The sequence below is a fragment of the Ixodes scapularis genome, unplaced genomic scaffold (genome assembly GCF_016920785.2).
Source record: "Ixodes scapularis isolate PalLabHiFi unplaced genomic scaffold, ASM1692078v2 PGA_scaffold5__190_contigs__length_132052651, whole genome shotgun sequence".
Lineage (NCBI taxonomy): Eukaryota > Metazoa > Arthropoda > Arachnida > Ixodida > Ixodidae > Ixodes > Ixodes scapularis.
The window spans coordinates 101578452-101597399 of NW_024609880.1; positions in this window are offsets into that span (position 1 = coordinate 101578452).

Genomic DNA, 18948 nt, shown 5'->3' on the forward strand with positions numbered 1-18948 from the left:
GGAAGAAGCTATAGAATTAAGGGGGTTGTGTCCCTAGTTCTATATTTTTAATAGTACTTACGGTTGAACAATTTACTGCAATTTACTTTTTTTGTGTGTGTCCCGACACAACTACGCCATACTTCAACGTGGCCACCGTCGCACGAAAACGGTCTGTGCGCAGAGCAAGTCGTCTGTTTCTTGCACAGCGCTCTAAAAAATGTTTGTAAGTCTACTTTCACACACACCACTCGGAGAGCCAATCACCGCAACCTACGGAGGCAGCTCAGCGAATGACGATGTGGAAACATATGTTTAGAACAAAAAACGCAGTCAGAGTTGCGACATTAAGCAATGCAAGCGTTACGTTTTGCATTGCTTAATGTCTCAACTCAGACTGCGTTTTTTGGTCTACCACCCTGGTCTAAACATACGTTTCGGCATCTACATTCACTGAGCTGCCTCCGTAAGTTGCGCTAATTGGCTCTCCGAGTGTTGTTCGTGACGGTAGACGCACATACTTTTTTTAGAGTGAGGGGTTGTGGTGACGTCAGAACGACGCCGAATTCTGAAATGCACTGATTCTAGGATAGTGGATAGACCTCGAAGCAAGCTGCCTTAAGGTCTACCCACTATCCTCTAATCAGAGCCAATCAGGCCTCAGCATTCTGACGTCACCACAACCCCTGCAAAAGAAGCAGACCAACTTGCGTTCCGCATAGCCCGCGAGTTGCAACACCGTTTTTGGGGGGACGATTTGACAGGGTCGCAAATTTGGGGGGCGGAGGGAGGGAGGCAGGGGGGGGGGGGGGGGGGCATGAAGTTGCATGTACACGAGCAGTCCTTTCATACATCACATATCCCATGTGTACGATATGTCACGAGATCCCTGGCAAAATCATGGCAACCCGGACCGCCACCCCCCCTCCCCCCTCCCCCCTCGGCATAACGACGAGACAGTCAACTTCGCACTGCGCTCTCGTTACGCGGAAGCCAGGGAAAATCCCGCAGTGTTTCGAGAAAAGAAGAAAGAAACGATTAGCAGAATTCAATCTACGAAATGGACTGGGTGGGGCGCTTGGATCTCGGGGCCGTTGCTCCGCCCTGCGACTGACTCGGCGGCGCACGACAAAACACGAGCTACCGGCGACGACGACGACCCGGGGGACAGGACAGGACGAAGCGACGGACGGGTCGCGAATATACGTGTCGCATTATACAGTCCGTTTCCCCTTACGATGGACCGCCGCGGAGGCCGCGAGCCGTCCCAGCCAATCCGGCGCTCTGAATGTATCACGTGACTACACGCTTTGCTCGGCGTCGCTCTGCCTCAACCAGGGGTCACGTGAGTATCACGCGGTATTGGATTGGCTTTGATGGCTCGTAGCGTCTACTGCAGTCCGTCAAACGGCTATGCACGTCGCTCCGAGCTGCGCGCACTGGCCTACTTCCGAGCCTCCTTGATTGGCTGCCCGTAATTTGGTGCCCGCGAGAAACCTTTCACGCGTCATTGGTCGGGGCAATAGGCCAGAAAACGAGGTGGAGAACAAGACGAAACAAAGAGTTGATATTTAAAAAAAGAAAAGACATTTCGTAGGATGATTAGGCAACATAACGCGTCGACTTCCCTTCTATGAATTCGTTGTAGGACTAAAACTTTTTTTTTTCTTCTTAACAAGGTTTCGATGAAAAATTTAATGTATATGGATCAAATACGTGTTATGGAACGTTTCACCCAAGTCTCTAATGGTCAGCGTAGTTTCTTTATTTTTTTTATTTATTTTTTGTTTGGAAAGAACAAAAACCCTGAACTGAATAAAGAATGAATGTTGGTGGAGGGTGACCGTGACCAGAGCGGAACAAATATCGAGTTGTTTTGTTTCCCAGATAAGCCTAAAGCAGAAGTGCCAAACAAAAACAAATCGAAAGAATAAAAAAAATAATAGATATATTATACGATTCAGCAACAACAATGTGTTGAGCAATATGATTAAAGACAAAGAGGAATCCCGCAAAGTGCGTGAATTTTAAATGCCAAGTGCGTGTTGTAGGGATGCACGCTGTGGTAGAATTAAAGTTGCACACTGTGGCTGAATGCAGGTTACATGCGTACTTGTCGTAGCAGTACGTCTGAAACAGGGGTTGATCTTAAATTTATGAGCAAAACTTAATTTCGGCTGAAAATCAATTCAAACTAAAAAAATAAAAGACTTCAATTTAAGTATATGAATTCGTGCTATACGTCTATACTTTAATAAACGTGTTATTTGGTGCACGTGTCGACTTGAAGCCATAAGTTATCAACTCTTATTTCAGGTTTGAGCCTTAAACTATATAGGGTTTCCGTTTTTTTATATGTCGTACATATTTTTATGTAATATAGTAAAAAATAAGAGCAGAAACAATTGACTCCGCAACATTTATATGTGTTTCATGGCTCCCTGTATGTCAACAACACATAGTTTATATTCGTACATTGACGGTGGTCATACCGTGTTGCCTTTCTGACAATATGATCTGAACAAAAGTTTCGATTAATAGGGAGTTTTCGTAGACCATCTCTCCCCTGCTCTACGCCCTCCGCAAGCTTGGCATACTGATGGGCGCCACTAGTCTTGCTTCCGTTCCGGGGAGTGCTACCCAGCAAGGCATGTACTTGGGCTAGTTGGTGGTACATACTGTTTGGAGGGAACAGCGCAAAAAGGGCGTAGGACGAGGTCGAAGAAACACACAGACAGGGTGCTGACTTACAACTGAAAGTTTATTGCTCTGCAGAAAGAGAAATAAACACAGAAAGGATGAAGGGGAGAGAACAAACAAATCAAACCAATAACATGCGGCATCACCCACGCCCACGCTCCGTCACACGAACCTGCCACACTTTCTTACAAAATCCACCTCGTCATTTGCAAGGGCAACCGAAGGAGCGCTCACACACGTGTCAGCTCCGATAGACGCGATAAAATACGCTTCGTCTATCTCCCTCGCAGTTTTGTTTTTGTGACGAGACAAAATCTTTATGTCACGAAATAACGGCGTGCAGCCGCACCTGTCACGATGAACCGCTAGGTTTCCTGAGGCCGAGGAACGCAAAGAAAGGGAATGTTCCCTTGCCCTTACGTTTACACAACGCCCAGTTTGACCAATATACACCCTGCCGCAGGACAGGGGGATGTGGTACACGACCCCGCTTACAGAAGCGACGTACGGGGTGCGATGTTTGACGTCGCACACAACGGAAGGGCGTCCCTCTCTACTAACAGCAGCACAAAGGTGTGAAAGCTTAGATGGCGCCGAGAAGACGACAGGCACCTCGAACCTACCGGCAACGCGCTTAATTCGGTGGGACCGAATTAAGCGCCCACCGAATTAAGCGCGTTGCCGGTAGGTTTGAGGTGCCTGTCGTCTTCTCGGCGCCATCTAAGCTTTCACACCTTTGTGCTGCTGTTAGTAGAGAGGGACGCCCTTCCGTTGTGTGCGACGTCAAACATCGCACCCCGTACGTCGCTTCTGTAAGCGGGGTCGTGTACCAGATCCCCCTGTCCTGCGGCAGGGTGTATATTGGTCAAACTGGGCGTTGTGTAAACGTAAGGGCAAGGGAACATTCCCTTTCTTTGCGTTCCTCGCCCTCAGGAAACCTAGCGGTTCATCGTGACAGGTGTGGCTGCACGCCGTTATTTCGTGAAATAAAGATTTTGTCTCGTCACAAAAACAAAACTGCGAGGGAGATAGACGAAGCGTATTTTATCGCGTCTATCGGAGCTGACACGTGTGTGAGCGCTCCTTCGGTTGCCCTTGCAAATGACGAGGTGGATTTTGTAAGAAAGTGTGGCAGGTTCGTGTGACGGAGCGTGGGCGTGGGTGATGCCGCATGTTATTGGTTTGATTTGTTTGTTCTCTCCCTTTCCTTTTTTCTGTGTTCTTCAGAGCAATAAACCTTCAGTTGTAAATCAGCGCCCTGTCTGAGTGCTACGCGACGGATGCAGGAGTCTACGCCCTAATGACGCAACAATGCACATTCACTCCAGAGTGTGCATTCTCACTGTTTAATATTGCAGCGTGCATGACCGAGCAGACACGCTTCTCCATGCATGCCTCTAGAAGTTCAGTGTTTATTCTTGCCCGCATGTAAAAGATAAGGAGGCCAGAACTACCTTGCCTAGTCAGTCTCATCCTAACTAACTCTTAAACATTCTAGGTCGAATCTTTGAGGTGACGAGTTTAGTACATAAAGAGCCGAGCACGATATTGCCTGCTCATTCGCTTATTCACTCCCGCGACAGCCAGCTGCACGCCGACGCACCGTCGCTCGCTGCTGCTTTCTCGACGTGTGTTGTTCCTTTTAATGCATTATGGCTCGAGTCCCGCTAGAGCGACAAACAGAAACAACCGACTGCGACATGCTTCAGACCAGATTCTTTCGCGATTTGGCATGCTTTGTAGAATAAAGGAGGCTATATGCTCAAACACGAGCATTATGCATGCGAGGGTATATATATCTTTGGCAGGCTTGCAATCACTCGTGCTTACTTCACCAGCAGCGAACGACTAAGCGCCTGCCAAAGGTGCCATTGGGAGCATGCTGCATGTGTTGGAGGCTTATCCGTGTCGAATTGTTTTTGTTTGTCACTCGCTCGTTTTGACGAAAACTCGGTGGTGTTTTTCGTTTGTCGGCAGGAGGGAGAAAGGTAGTAGGAGCGTCGCACGCGTCACCATATGGTGACGCGTGCGACACTTCCATTGGTCCAAAGCGTTGACGTCAGCACGCCTCAAACTCCCCCTCCGTCTCCGGCGCTGACAAACTGACAGACACCGCCATGTTTTCGTCAAGACGAACCCTTACGTTTTTGAGAGTCAAGCGCATAGCTAGCGCGGAGCAAGAGAGGCGGCAGCGCCGCGCAATGCACCGCGGCGCGGTGGAATGCGGACATACTCAGTTGCCGCTCTGCCGTCGCCGGTTGTTCTTCGCTCTTGGTTTCCGTAGTAGCGGTGCGTGGGATTTGATGTGATTAGTTAAAACGATCGATGCGGTTTTCTCCAAGAGTGATATGGATGCTACTCCTTCCACGAGTGGTATGGATGTGATTCTGTTTATGAGTGATATGGATGACCGTCTCCAAGGGCGTCGACGTACTCTGACAGGCAGAGTACAAAAAAGGGGTGAAAAAAAAATTACAGGAAGATCCATTGGTGGATTCTTAAGGAAACCGTTAGTGTGACCCTCGGGAAACGCCACGCACGTCTCCCTTTGGGAAACGCTAACATGGACCACATAGCGAGGCCAGAAAAAGGTAGCAGAAAATAGAGGAAGCGAAAGAGAAAGCTAAAAAAAGGGAAAAGTGAAGGAGTCAGCGTTAGAGTTTTCTAAAGGGGGACCTGTGTGGCGTTTCCAAGGGTCATGGGTATGGATTGGTGGGGCACAAGAAAACATCTACACAGCTGATTGCACGATACGACATATTATTATTACGAACTTCACATTTGCAAGATTTTTATTGCGTCCGTCCCATTTCGCCTTACCAAAGAGAAATCTGAAATTAGATGAGGTGCCGATTGTAAACTCGCACCATGATTGGATGTACCCGAGATCTAGACACGTGCGGTTGTATTCGTGTATACCTCATCGTGTTCACGCCTATTTTAAAGCTTTTCATAGATCATCAGCAGGTATCTGCTAGCTTAACATTTTGAAGAAAAAAATTAAGTCGCTTGTAATTTTTATAAAGGAGAAACTTTGAATGCATTATCATATTGTGGATTTACCCCAGTACTGTTTTAAATTATGGTGATATTCGGGGAGCTATTCTCCATAACAGATTACTAATGGAAAGAACCAAACATGTTAATATTGATTATTAGGAAAAACTTGGTTTCTCGTAAAATGAAAACTTAGTTTCTCATAAAATCAGATTCACCGTGGACAACACACTGTCTTATACCTTTTCAACGTTTTCTCATGTTTTTTTTTTTTAAGTAACGACGAAGTAACGGCATTACTTTAGCACAGTAACTGTAACTGTAACAAGTTAGTATTTAAATTTTGTAACTGTAACTGTTGCAGGGTTACTTTTTTTCACTGAGTAGCTGTAACTGTAACACGTTTACATTTCAGCAGTAACGTACCCATGACTGGTTTTAACCCTGACCTATATTTTAGGGTAAAAGAAGGCCAGTTGTTCCCCTCAACGTCCCTAGCTTATTGTTTCAGATGCAGCGGTGTCAAACGCTCTCGTCGAAAAGAGACACTCCCCTTAATTCTATCTCCTTTTTTTGCGTCATAAAGCTCAAATAAACCCCACATGAAGAGCCTTCGCAACATGGTTACGTACACTTTTTTTTTTAGCGTGTTCCTCTCATTCCGGTTTGACGGTACGCCAACACGTGTCGTGTTAGAGCAGTTTTTGCGAGCTACTCAATGCCGGTCCACTATTTTTCTACCGAGCGTTCACGTCAGCAACGAGTTTTTTTTTTAATTTTTTTTTTATTTAGAGAATACTACAAGCCATCGAAGGCCCAAGTAGGTGTGGGATACAACATATACATTCACACATAAAACGAAAGCAAATAACACGACATTAAAAGGTTTACAACTAACTAGCAAATATACAGGATGTATTATTTTAAAAAAGGGGGAGGGGGGAAAGCAAGCATCAAGCAGTATGTAATTCCATCATGCACTAATACAAAATGACCTATCCAGATGTAGTATGAAGGTTTATACAATCCTAATGTCCATGCGAAAAAGATGAAGGTGCAGCAATGTACAAAGCAAAACATGTTAGTTATCAAGACGCTCGAGACCTTCTACAAAGTTGGTGTCGATAAATAGTTCGAGAGGTAAACCGTTCCAGTCGCTAATAGTGCGAGGGAAAAAGCTAAACTTAAACATATTAGTACGCGCAAAAATGGGTGTTAGTGAAAACTGATGTCTGTGCCGCGTAGCTCTTGACGCTAAAGGGGAAATATATTGCAATGGGTCTATGCGAGTCTGTCCTTGCTGAAGATGAAACAAGAATTTCAACCGCGCTAGTTTCCTTCTGGCCTGAAGAGTCTGTATTCCGTTAGCCTGCATAAGTTGAGATGGTGAATCGAGCCTTCTATACTTTCCGTAAATAAACCGAACCGCTCGACGTTGCACCATCTCCAACTTCCGGATATCTTTCTGAGTGAATGGATCCCAAACGATATTTGCATACTCCAACTTGGATCTAACTAATGAATAATACGCATGTAGCTTAACCTGAATCGGAGCGTCGTTCAACTTTCTTTTAATGAAACCCAACTTCCTGGATGCCGAAGTACAGATATGTTTTATATGAGGAGACCAAGAAAGTGTGTCCGATATAATTAAACCAAGATATTTACATTCTCGCTCCACAGTAACCGGGGTGTCCGCGATATTATAAATGTATTCAAAGGGTTGCTTCTTTTTTGTAATACGTAAAAGTGTTGATTTAGCAGAGTTAAGCTTCATTTTCCACGTATCGCACCATGATACAACGGAATGCAAACTATGATCTAGCAATAACTGATCCGAGCTCGAAGTTATTTCTTTAAAAATAATGCAATCGTCGGCAAAAAGACGTATATGGACACCTGCGTCAATGATTGAAACAATATCATTTATGTACACCAAGAACAAAAGAGGACCTAAAACGCTCCCTTGGGGAACCCCTGACGTTACAGGCAGAACTGGAGAGATGCAACCTCCGACGGAAACAGACTGTGTGCGATGCTCTTGATCTTGATTGTTGCAATTGTCTAGTAGCCCAGCGGTTCACAAAATCGGTTGTAAAACATCGTTCCCGAGGCGGTCACCAAGGACTCGGTACCAGTGCGGTTCCGCCTCCAAGGGATCTAGCCCCCCTTTTTTTTTTATTAATTTACAAAAGAAAGCTTGCAGCGCCGAAACTTCGGCGACATAGCAGGTACAGCACATGGATTAATACGCACAATTAAGAACTAAAAAAAAAAAAAAAGATTTGGACATGCAGCCTGGGGTGAGAGAATACATAAACATTCAAAATGAATAACAACATAAAAAAAATCAAGATCATTTCTTGAAGTAAATGGTCCCACATCGTCATTAATTGTAATTAATAAGACTCGGGTAACAGGTTCCACAGAGCGATTGTGTGTGAAAAAAAGTAAAAAACTTCTTATAATCTGCTCTACAGAAAATTTCCCTTATCTTTCTGGAACGATCCACCCGATTTTGAAATATAGTTAGGTAATTCTACATATTTGCTTTTCTCACTACCTGTCAAATCATTAAAAATAGCGAGCAAGAACCTCAATCGAACATCTTTGCGTCTTAACAATAAAGTTTCCCAACCACGTACATTTTTAATCTCTGTAACGCTATTGCTTCTACTATATTTCCTGTTACAAATCTCGTCGCACAGTATTGAATTTTCTCTAACTTATCTGCAAGGTACCTTTTGATGTGGATCCTACAAAAGACGTGCGTACTACAGTAGTGGTCTAACCAAAGAGCAGTAGGCTGTATCCCTTGGTTTCTGTGAAGCACCGCGGGAATTTCGTAAAAGGACGTTCAAAGTTCGGCTGGCCTTTTTAACAATTTCAATGACATAAACATTACAAAAAAAAAAAAGTGTCTTCCCGGACGTCGGCTCCCTCCCGCACCCCCAAAAACTCCGCAGCGATTTGTTCACATGCGCGCCGCTTCGCAGAGCCGTGCGGGCCGTCTTCTTTTAGCAGCGAGGGTAGTTGTGCTAACTTCGTAGCAATCGAGTTCGTTGCAGTCGACCAAGGCGGCGATCCCGTCACCAGGACAGGTGGGCATTCGGGCCCGTTTAAATAGGTATTTCGTGGCGTCGACATTACATCGCATGTACGCAAACCCCAAACCACCCCAAACAAGCGTTGCCGGAAAGACCACCCGATACCGAAACTAGTGGTGGCCAACTCTGCTGTTACTTTCGTCACTAGAGCGCATCGGTACTGCGTTCAGACCGACACTTCGCGCGTTCCACTTTTGCCCTCCCCCTGTTCCTGTAAGGGGTATTCACACGAGGGAGATATCCCGGGGATTTCTCCACGGCACGCGCATCCCTCGAAGAAAACGTCAGGCTTTGCGATGTGCAAAAGCCCCGCGTTTTCGTCTCGTGATGCGCGCGCGCCGGGAAGAAATCCTTGATTTCTCCCTCGTGTGAATACCTCTATATCCTCTCCGCTTTTTGCCTTGCCCCAACTTGGCTCCCCTCGCAGCTTAGGGAAAGGGGAGCGCTAAGAGGATAATCTTCCCTGCAGAAAACCGAAGTATACGTCGGCCTTTAAGTAATCCCTATGAGTGAGCGGACCCCCCGTTGTGGCGCTGCTCTTGGATGTTGTCGTCACGACATTTCATCGCAGCTTCACAGACATCCACGAGGTGGTTTTAGTTATCATTTTATTCAGTTTAAAATACGTTTTCTCGCGTTATCCTGCAAAATATTGGTATTGGTGAAGTCCTACTTTAACCCGCGTCATGTTTAAAGATGAGCTCCAGAATTTGGTTTTCGTAACCATTTAAACCAGGGCAGTCGACTAACGACGGCTAACACAGCTGCGCACTTTAACATTTCCCAAACTTGTAATGTGTGTTGTCAGCGACTTTAGAAATGCTGAAGCCCTAAAATCTGGAATACTTTACCATGCTCCGTCTCCAATTGCACAAAACTTCAACATTTTCTTACAGCACCGTATTTTTCCAAATATTATATGTCTCCCATCATCTTGACACTCATGTGCTTATCACGTAATAATTCTTTGTGACTGTTATCATTTATGATTACATTAATATATTTCATGTGTGCCGTTTATTTACGTTATCTAACTATGTGGTTAACTTGAGATTCTGTTAATTTTGATCTATTATCAGAGTTTTAGTGCCTCTTCGTAATATTTAATAAAAGAGCACTAATTAGCCAAATTGACTATGGGTCCAGATGAACTTTGTTATATGTATTGACTATAATAAAAATTATTAATTTATTGATTGGTTGACTGATTGATTGATGCTTCATTGAGTGGCCAGTTTTGTGACTAGCTTTTGGTACATTTCCCACTTACCCTCTCACAATAGTATCTCAATTAACTTATAAGGAAGCAATACAGCTCATTGACGCTTCTGTTTCTGAGGCAAACTCTATATTTCATTTCTGAAAATTGTACACTCATGGTCATGTTATGCTGATCGAACTAATTTTTCTATGCTCCACGAAAACTCGCATTCGAAAGATGCACGTTGCTGTAATGCGTTCCAAAGATGCAGGTCATTGGTGTAGGCATAGAATTATTATATTCTATAAATGCTTGCCTTATTCAAAAGTTACTACAAAAACAAATTCCTACGAGTCACGCCAGATTTAAGAAGGTCGCTTTGGAGCATTGTGGCATTTGATTTTACGAATAGAGAAAATATGAGCAAGTTAATATAATGTTATTGTTGACCGGCGTTAGACTAAAACCTACATAAGCCAGCCGTTTTCTTTCCGTTTTTTTTTAGGGGGGGGGGGGGGTTGGGGATGTTGAACGGACACAAATATTTAAAAAAAGGTGAAATAAAACAAACCTGGAATGAAAGTAATTTTGAAGATATTACTCTTGTAACCGCAACCAAACCGTTATATATTTTCGGTTTGAGTTCCTGGACAGGACCACAGCCGATCAAATTCTACGGAAATGAGTGAAGACATGTCATGTTGCAATCTGAAAAGCCTGGCAGCGTTGTCGCGGAAGTAACGTGTTATTCGAAAGTTGTCGCTGAAAGACTTCAAAAATTTCTGTCGCCGATGACATAACCGTTTACTACGCGTAAACGGTTATGTCGACATTTGTTCATTCCTTCGGAAAATAAATCTTACCCCTTGTTATGAATAACGAATAGTTCGATCTATTTTGCATACTAAATTAGAAGCCTGATAATGTTTATTTCAATTTTATTCAATATAGTATATAACAAAAAGTTAAAAAAAGCCTTTTTTTTTCTTAGTACATGAATTTTTTTTTTTTTTTTACATTTTAAAAATAGTCAGATTAAAGTTAAACCTCCGCGTAATTTCAGCATATTCAGTCACGTGGGCGACTGAAAAAGTTCCAAATAAGTTCCTCGACGAACGAGCAAGGCGACTTTTTGTTACGAGTCAATATATTTTGCAAAAGTGATTAAAGCAAATATATCATATCCGTCATTAAAGTAACGCCCCACAATAACCACCAAAAGTCTCACGTAAACACAAAATAGCTTGACCTCGTCCCTCATAATACTTTTGCAACCTTCCTCATTGGACCACAACGGCAACCGCCAAAAGGCACCGCGGGATACAAGACACGACCGAGAATGTACTATACGTGATTACTGCAGTGATTGATCGGAATGGACCGCCGGCCGTCATACACTCGCTAACGTCTCCAATTTCGCTATATTTTCTTTTTTTATATTATTTTCAATATAAAAAATGAGTAGAAAAGTGCCATTCGCGCAAGGCTAACAACACTAAGATTTTTTTTTTTGTGTGTGTTTTTTTAACAAAGCTACGAATAACTACTACTTGTACTATTGTACCGTTCACGTATGTTACGCCAAGTTCGCTGAAACTTCACAGTATAGTGTCTTTCTAGCGTGACGGCTGCCCCAAAATAGGAAGCGTTCCAACATGCCAAGGGGGGGACACGCGGTTGGCTCGTCCCCTCCGCCTGTAAACAAGAGGCCCACGTGGTGGGTGCAGGCTTACCCTTTGCTGTCTGGCGGGTCCCAAAGTCCCGTACCCCCGTGGAACTCCCGCCCTCCGAGTGGCATTGCCACTTGGCCGCCGAACTCGCCCGGCGGCCCGATCGACCGGGTAGAAGTTTACGCGACGTGAAGCGCCGACAGCGCCACCGGTCGGAAAACTCGGCGATCTCGCTACGGGTCGATATGTCGCGGAATTGTGACACAGCGCTCGGACGAAAGCGCGCGCAACTGATGCGAAGTGTGTTTCGAATTCATTCATTCATTCATTCATTCATTCATTCATTCATTCATTCATTTGTTTAGTCACCCATAAAGGTCCCTAGGACACAGATAAGGGGGATAAGTTCAACATTGCTGTCATACGTAACTTTAAATAAACAATTGCCATACAAAACCAATAATAATAATTTAAAAAAAAACATCCCAGAGTTTCAGCGCAAGAACCAGGGAAAGAAAAAAAAAAATCATAATATTTGTGGAAAAGAAATTATATAAATCAGTTTATTTAATTATTTATTCATTTCAAATACCCTCGATGTAAGTATATAAATTGAAGAGGGGAGAGAGTTGTAAAATATTAACTACATATAGTGCACGTATTAGTAATAGCACGTTAAAAAAAAAACTGTATAAGTGATGTTAGCAATCGAAGCGGGAAGATCATTGTGGCTTACAGAAATATTGAAATAATTAAGTTTTAAAATTTGGAATGTCAACATTATGGCTATGATAAATGCGAGCAGATATGTAGAATGATGGAATAAATAGTTTACGACGAAGAGTAACATTTTGATGCAATATTTTATAAAAAAAGACACAAATGAGAGCCTTTTTTCGGCGGTTAATTATTAACGGCAGATTTAAAGTGTTTGTTATGGTAGAAACACTGGTCCGACCAGCATTTATTTTTTATATAACAGTGCATGACATGATTCCGTTGATGGCTTTCTGTATCTTTGATTCATTTATGTGGAGTTCTTTTGCTAGGTGTTCGGCATTCGTGAAGCCCGTATAAAAACTGAAGCCTGGATAAAAGCGTGGCCGCGAGGCTTGACTCTGATTTTCATCGTTATCGGGTGGGAAAGGAGGAGTGAGGGGCTCGACGCTGATTGGTTAATCAAGTCGTGTGACCAGAGGGGTAGGCTAGGAGGGGCTCGACGACCTGTGCGCACTGAGGGTGAGGAAGGCTTTGGAAGATGGCCAGGTTTGTCAGCCCAATTAGCGGTAGTATTGCTTTACTCTATGCTTCGTTTCACCTTATAAAAACACTGCAGATGAAAAAAAAAAACACAGAATGGTGCACGCTTAATGAAAAAAAGTTACTACAAAAAAAAAATTTTTTTTTCGAGCAATATTTACGTTGCTACACGCAATTTAGATGCAGAAGGCAGATTGGCGCAGTCCGCTAAGCCCGCCCCGTGGTTACAAGGTGCTTACATCTCTCTTAGGTTGGAGAGATGATTGACGTGTGAAAGGTGGGTTGTAAATTTGAATTTCCCACTCTACAAAGGGGGACCCTTTCAATGGGGTTCCTCCTTGGGAGGAGGGGAAAAGCAAATATCAATACGGCAGTGGTTGTTGGGCGCACTTATTGGCCTTCGCCCATCGCCGACCCACTGGTGTCGCCCTCTTGTTCCTCTTCGCGGGGTTGGGCTGAGGCTCAGCGGGGTTCAGTGATTTCCACCCCCCCCCCTCCCCCCTTGTTTTTCTAGAGGCACACCCTTAATTCGCAACGACTCCTCTATTCTCAATGCCCCCCCCCCCCCCCCTTTTTTAAAAATGTATACCCCCACCCCCCCCCTAATTTCAATTCCCGGGGAAACTCTTGGCGGGGTCCTTCCTCCTTGTCGGTTTCTCCTGTATCGTTCTTTTGGCAAAGGCCAGTTTTTTTTAAGTTCAGTTTCGAATTGGCTTTTAGCTGAAATTTCCATTTGATCCAAGGATCCAATTCATATATTAAATTGGCTTTAAATCGGTTGTGCCTATACATGCGGTACCTATCGAGGATCCTATATTTTTCATTATTTTAACTTCTTAATCATAACTCGTGTAAATTTATATCTCCGTGCCCTAATAGTATTTTAATTGACTATGTCTTTTATGTTTGAGAATTGAAATAATCAAGATAAAGCCATTTTTGTTTTCAAATTTATTCTGGTTTTGCTTCTCCCGCTTTGGTTCAAAACGTTAACAAACATTGCTGCCAGCGTCTGCGGGGCGCTTAAAGAGCGTAGCTTGTTCAGCTCGTCAATTTTTATGAGTGCGAGTCTTGAGCTTGTGTTTAGCGATGGAGCTTAAAGGACATTGTAGCCGCTCTCGCCTTGCCGGATTTCTTAGCTACATAGGCCCTCGGACAGTATCCGAAGCTTTCTTTCCTAATTCGTGCACGCTATGACCGAGCAATGGTGTCCCGATGACTGGGGGACTGTCGCCATCGAAGCCCGTGGCTCTAATTAAGTTTGCGAGTTTAAAACAGAAAAGAAAGCGCGAACGAAGTTTGGGCACTGCAGACACCCAACACCGGTCTAGCCTCTCACTCTTCCTTCCATTTTCACTTTTTCTAGACAACCAGCAAAGGGGAAAGCACCCGTAGCCCTTTCCCCTTTTCGCTCTCGCTCCCTTTCAGTAAAACGGTCTATACTCCGTGTCACTACTTGCGTGCAGTACAGGCAAAGGCAACGCCAGGCGAGGGGACATAGGGCAAGCACTGGGAAGGCTCCTCTCCTCTCTAACGTTCCTAGTGCTCTCCCTCTCTCTATTAACCTCTTCTCCCGTCCCGCCTTCCTAGTGCTCGCCCTTTCTCTCTTCGCCTGGGAGTTGTCTTCGCCTGCACTGTACCATGGCCTCCGAAATCCAGTTCGCGCGCGCGCTTCGGGATCTCGGAGTCCACGACTGCACACAACTAGTGACACGGAGTATACGATATGCTTGGGCCTTTAGGGCATGCTGACGTCAATGCCGCGCCAAATCTGCTGGATCTCTCGAGATGCGTCGCGCTCTTCAATGGCTGATTTTGAAGCGCTCGCCGAAATCCCGTCGTTAAAGGGACCATGAATTGATTTTAAAATCGAATTTCATCCACCGCACGTCGTAAAAGGTGTGAAAAGAAACACAAAAACACAAAAATAGGGAGCCACAAAAAAAAATTATTTGCTATAGAACTTTTAAAAGAAAACTGGACTCTTTTGCGCTTTTTTTCCTTCGAAAGCTCTCTGCCTTTTCACTACGACGCATCCGCGGAAACGGAGCACGTCAGCCGAATCCACGTCGCCTATTGGGTAAGAGCCTACCTCACCAGCACCGCGATCGTAAACAATAAATAACCGGCGAATGTTTCCTAAAAGTTTTGTTAAATAATATTCAGATCCACATTTTGTAGCATAATTAGAGATGTGTGGCGAAAATCGCCAAATTTGATGGATGGATGGATGGATGAATACGGCTGAGCCCTTTGGATCGGGCGGTAGCTTACGCCACCTAGCCATTTTGTTTTACCATTCAAGCCTAAAATATTTAAATGTGAAATCTATATTCACTCCGCAGTGCAAAGAAAGTGAGGCTATGAAATCCCCTTGCCATCAGTGAATAAGAAAATACCTAGTTTTCTCTCGATTTCTGCCACCACTCACTTAATCTTTGCTTGGTAATCTCTACAGTCTTGAAATCCACTCTCCCTTCGCTGTCTCTAAAACCCAATGACTTTATTAAATCTATGTTGTCTTCGGTAGGCATAGGGTGAAGCCCTTTACAGTAGAGTATCAAGTGCACAGCCGTCTCGTCCTCCTCTCCACAAGCAGTGCACACTGTATCCATTTCCTGGTACTTCACTCTGTATGTTCTGGTTCGCAGAACACCCGTCCTCGCCTCAATCAACGACGAGCTTCCCCTAGAATTGTCATAAATGCTTTCTTTGGCAATAACTGTTTTGTTTAATCTATAGCTTTTCAGAGCAGCCTTTGTCTGCATTCCCTCTAGCCACCGATCTCTTTCTGTGGCCTTAACTTTCTTCTTAACTGAGACTTGCTCTTCCGTATCTTCGCTATAGCCCAAAAACTTTCCTCTTAATTAAAATAATGCTGAGAGCCAAGCGCCATCTATCGTGTGGTAAACGAAGCAACTACTGCGCGTGCGCAGTAGGGCAGGGCATGTATGATCTCTATGGGCAGCAGGGGGGTAAAGGTTGGTGAGGAGGAGTGGCAAATCCCGCGTGCCGACATCCTGGGTCCCGAGTGAAAGATCGCGAAAGAGAGCGACAGAACTACAGTGGCTGTAACAGAACACGGGAGAAAGAAACCAATGTTGCCAGCTGAAGGACGACAGTCGCAATGGTAATCGCGAAGACTGAAAACTCTCAGCAATATAAACAGTGATAATTTAACGTTGCAAACTAAATTTTGAGCTATTCTAAGGTTTATAAAAAGCAGCATACTCATTACGCTGCATTACCTTCCCTTCTGTCAAAATTAGTCGAAATCTCGAAAATCTGGTTGTTGCGCGGTTTCGTATTTCCGGGCGCAGCCAGACGCGCCCGGAAATACGAAACTAAACCAGGTAACCGAAGCCGGTTATCTGGTTTAGTTTAGTGTTGATGGGAGGCCGTACATCTGCGTGCTATCCAAAAAGAAAGCTTCGAAAGGAACGCAAATATCTTTCTACCGGTAAGTTCGTGGATTGTTGAAGGTCATGACACTGCTCTGATGATATATTTGTGAAATCGAACGCAGTTGGTAACCATGTTGGACCCCGAGGGTCTGCCTGCATACTCCGCCGCTTGCGGCAGTCAGTATGCATGGGAAAATGGCGGACCTTTTCCTCTAGAGTTAGTACGTATGATCTCTATGGGCAGGGCCGACTTCAGATACTTGGGTGCTTGGGTCGCGACGACCGACGAACGTTTATTTCCTTTGATTTCCTACCTATCAAAACTCTGACTGACTGAACGTTTATTTTTCTACGTGTTCTTCTCGCGCGTGCCGAGTTCAAACAGCAAGAAAAAAAGTACTTAAAACAGACCACGACGAACAAGAACGCTGGATCCACAAACACCCGAGAAAAGCGACAACGGCCACGAATCCACCGACTCCAACGAAGCGAGGTGCTCAGAATATAGGCCTAGCAGGCACTCCGACTCGGCGCAGCGTTGCTTCGTCGCAAGACCGTCTGCCTACGACCGGCTGTCGTGCTGAATGGAATATGCCCGCGCTACCCTTGTGGACCCTTCCCGTATTATAGTTTGATCGCTGACCTCGATTTTAGATTAAGAGGTGAGGTCAATCTCTTCCCCTTGTTTTCCGAGGCAGTGTTGACGAACACTCGTCGAAAAGGGACTCTCGTCGATTCTATCTTCTTGCTTTGTGTGATATAGAGCTGAAATAAACGCCGTATGGATTACCTCCGTAACACGGTATCTACACTTTGTTATTGGTATGCCATTTTTATTCTGACAGACTGCACGTCACTGTCGAGCTATAACAGCTCGTGGGAGGTATACGTGCAATGCCGGTCCAACCTTTCTTTGCCGAGTGTCGCGTCAGTATCGAGTTGCTATCGTAAAAGATCGGTCCCGAAGCGCTTACCAACAGCGCGAATACAGCACTTCCATCAGACGCGCGCGTCCGCTCCGAGTGTGAACAGGTATTTACGTGGCTCTTGGTGACACTCGTAGCTCAAACGTATATTTTTTAACGTCGGCTGGCTCCTGCATCTCCGAGGCCGCGAAAAACGCCGCGGCAATTTGTTTCCATCTACGTCGCTTTGCAAACGACTGACACGGGCCGCCTTTCACCAACAATGACAGTTGGGTTGACTTCTGGAGTCTTCACCGGAAGACTCGCTGCACTTCCCAACAGGCATACCGGCGTATGGGACTAGTCCCATGCTGTCGCTGTAGCGCAACATATCTCATTGAATTTCGCTCAGCTGCGATGCGGCGATGAGAGGCGCCGATTCAGAAAATACGTCGGTGACATCAGCGCAGTAAAACCTAACGGCGTACCCCAACTCGTCGCCGCTAACGCTCCCATTCTCCTACTGCCGAGAGAACTTCCGGTCCCGGAAACAGCGTACGTCACGGCTTGTTTTGCGGTCAGTTGAAGAGAAAGAAAAAGTCGATATTTCGTTAATTTTTTGTGTAGAAGTTAATAAACCGAGACGAAAAAGGATGCCTGTTCGGCATTCAGTGAACATTGACGGTTTAATGTAAAAGTTATCTGGAAAAAGTAAAAAGGTCATTTCATGGTCCCTTTAAGAACGAAAAATACAGCCATCCGCTTGAAATACAACCATGCGAGTAGGGAGTTCTAGTAGATCATGTTTAGGGATGCCGCGAACTTTTTTCGAATCAAAGTTTCGATGATCGAATCAAGCGGTTCGAAAGGTTCGAAAGATTTCAATTTTTCGAATTGTCTACATCGTAAAATTTGACGGAAGTCGAATTTTCGAACTTGTTAAGCTAAGAAGTTCGACGCTTTTCGAACCGTCGAACTTATTACGCTAAAAAATTCGATCTTTTTCGAACTTTCGACCTTATTGCGCTGCAAAGTTCGATGCTTGTCGAACTTTCGAACTTTACTAACCAAAAAATTCGATGAATATCGAACTTTCGATCTTATTTATCAAGAGAATTCGAAAAGTTTCGAACTTCCGAATCCTGAAAAGTCAGAAGTTCGATGAACTTCGAACTTTTAGTGTAAAAGTTCGACGTTCGTCGAACTTCGAAAGACTGGCGGAGGGTTTCATTTGAATTCTAATAGTGAGGTACATTCGCAATTTTTTTTTCTTGAACTTTTACACGCGGTGCTGCGTTTTTTACGAAAGACAATGCCGTTTGTTTCAAGGTTCTGGCATGCTTAGTTTTAAAGAAATAAATTCCCGAAGGGGCGAGGAAGGACGACGGGTTTTTGACGACTATCGTTTGTGCCAGATTTGAAGCGCGCTGTAGCCGAAGCTATTTATGGTAGAGATGTTGAACTTTTTTAAAGAATGATCTATGTATAGCCTAAATAAGTGCCGTCTTAAGATGTGATTATTGTTATTCAACGTGAGTTTCGAAGAAATGTCCAAACATGTATCTACATGCAATTATGCCCTAAACTTGATATTAGTTTTCGTCTAAGTTGTTTGAGATATCGCATTTAAATTAACACCACAGACAGTACATATCATTTCATCTGCATAATACAAAATAATGTATTTATTGTTTTTTCACGTTAAGGAATAAATTAACTCATGGG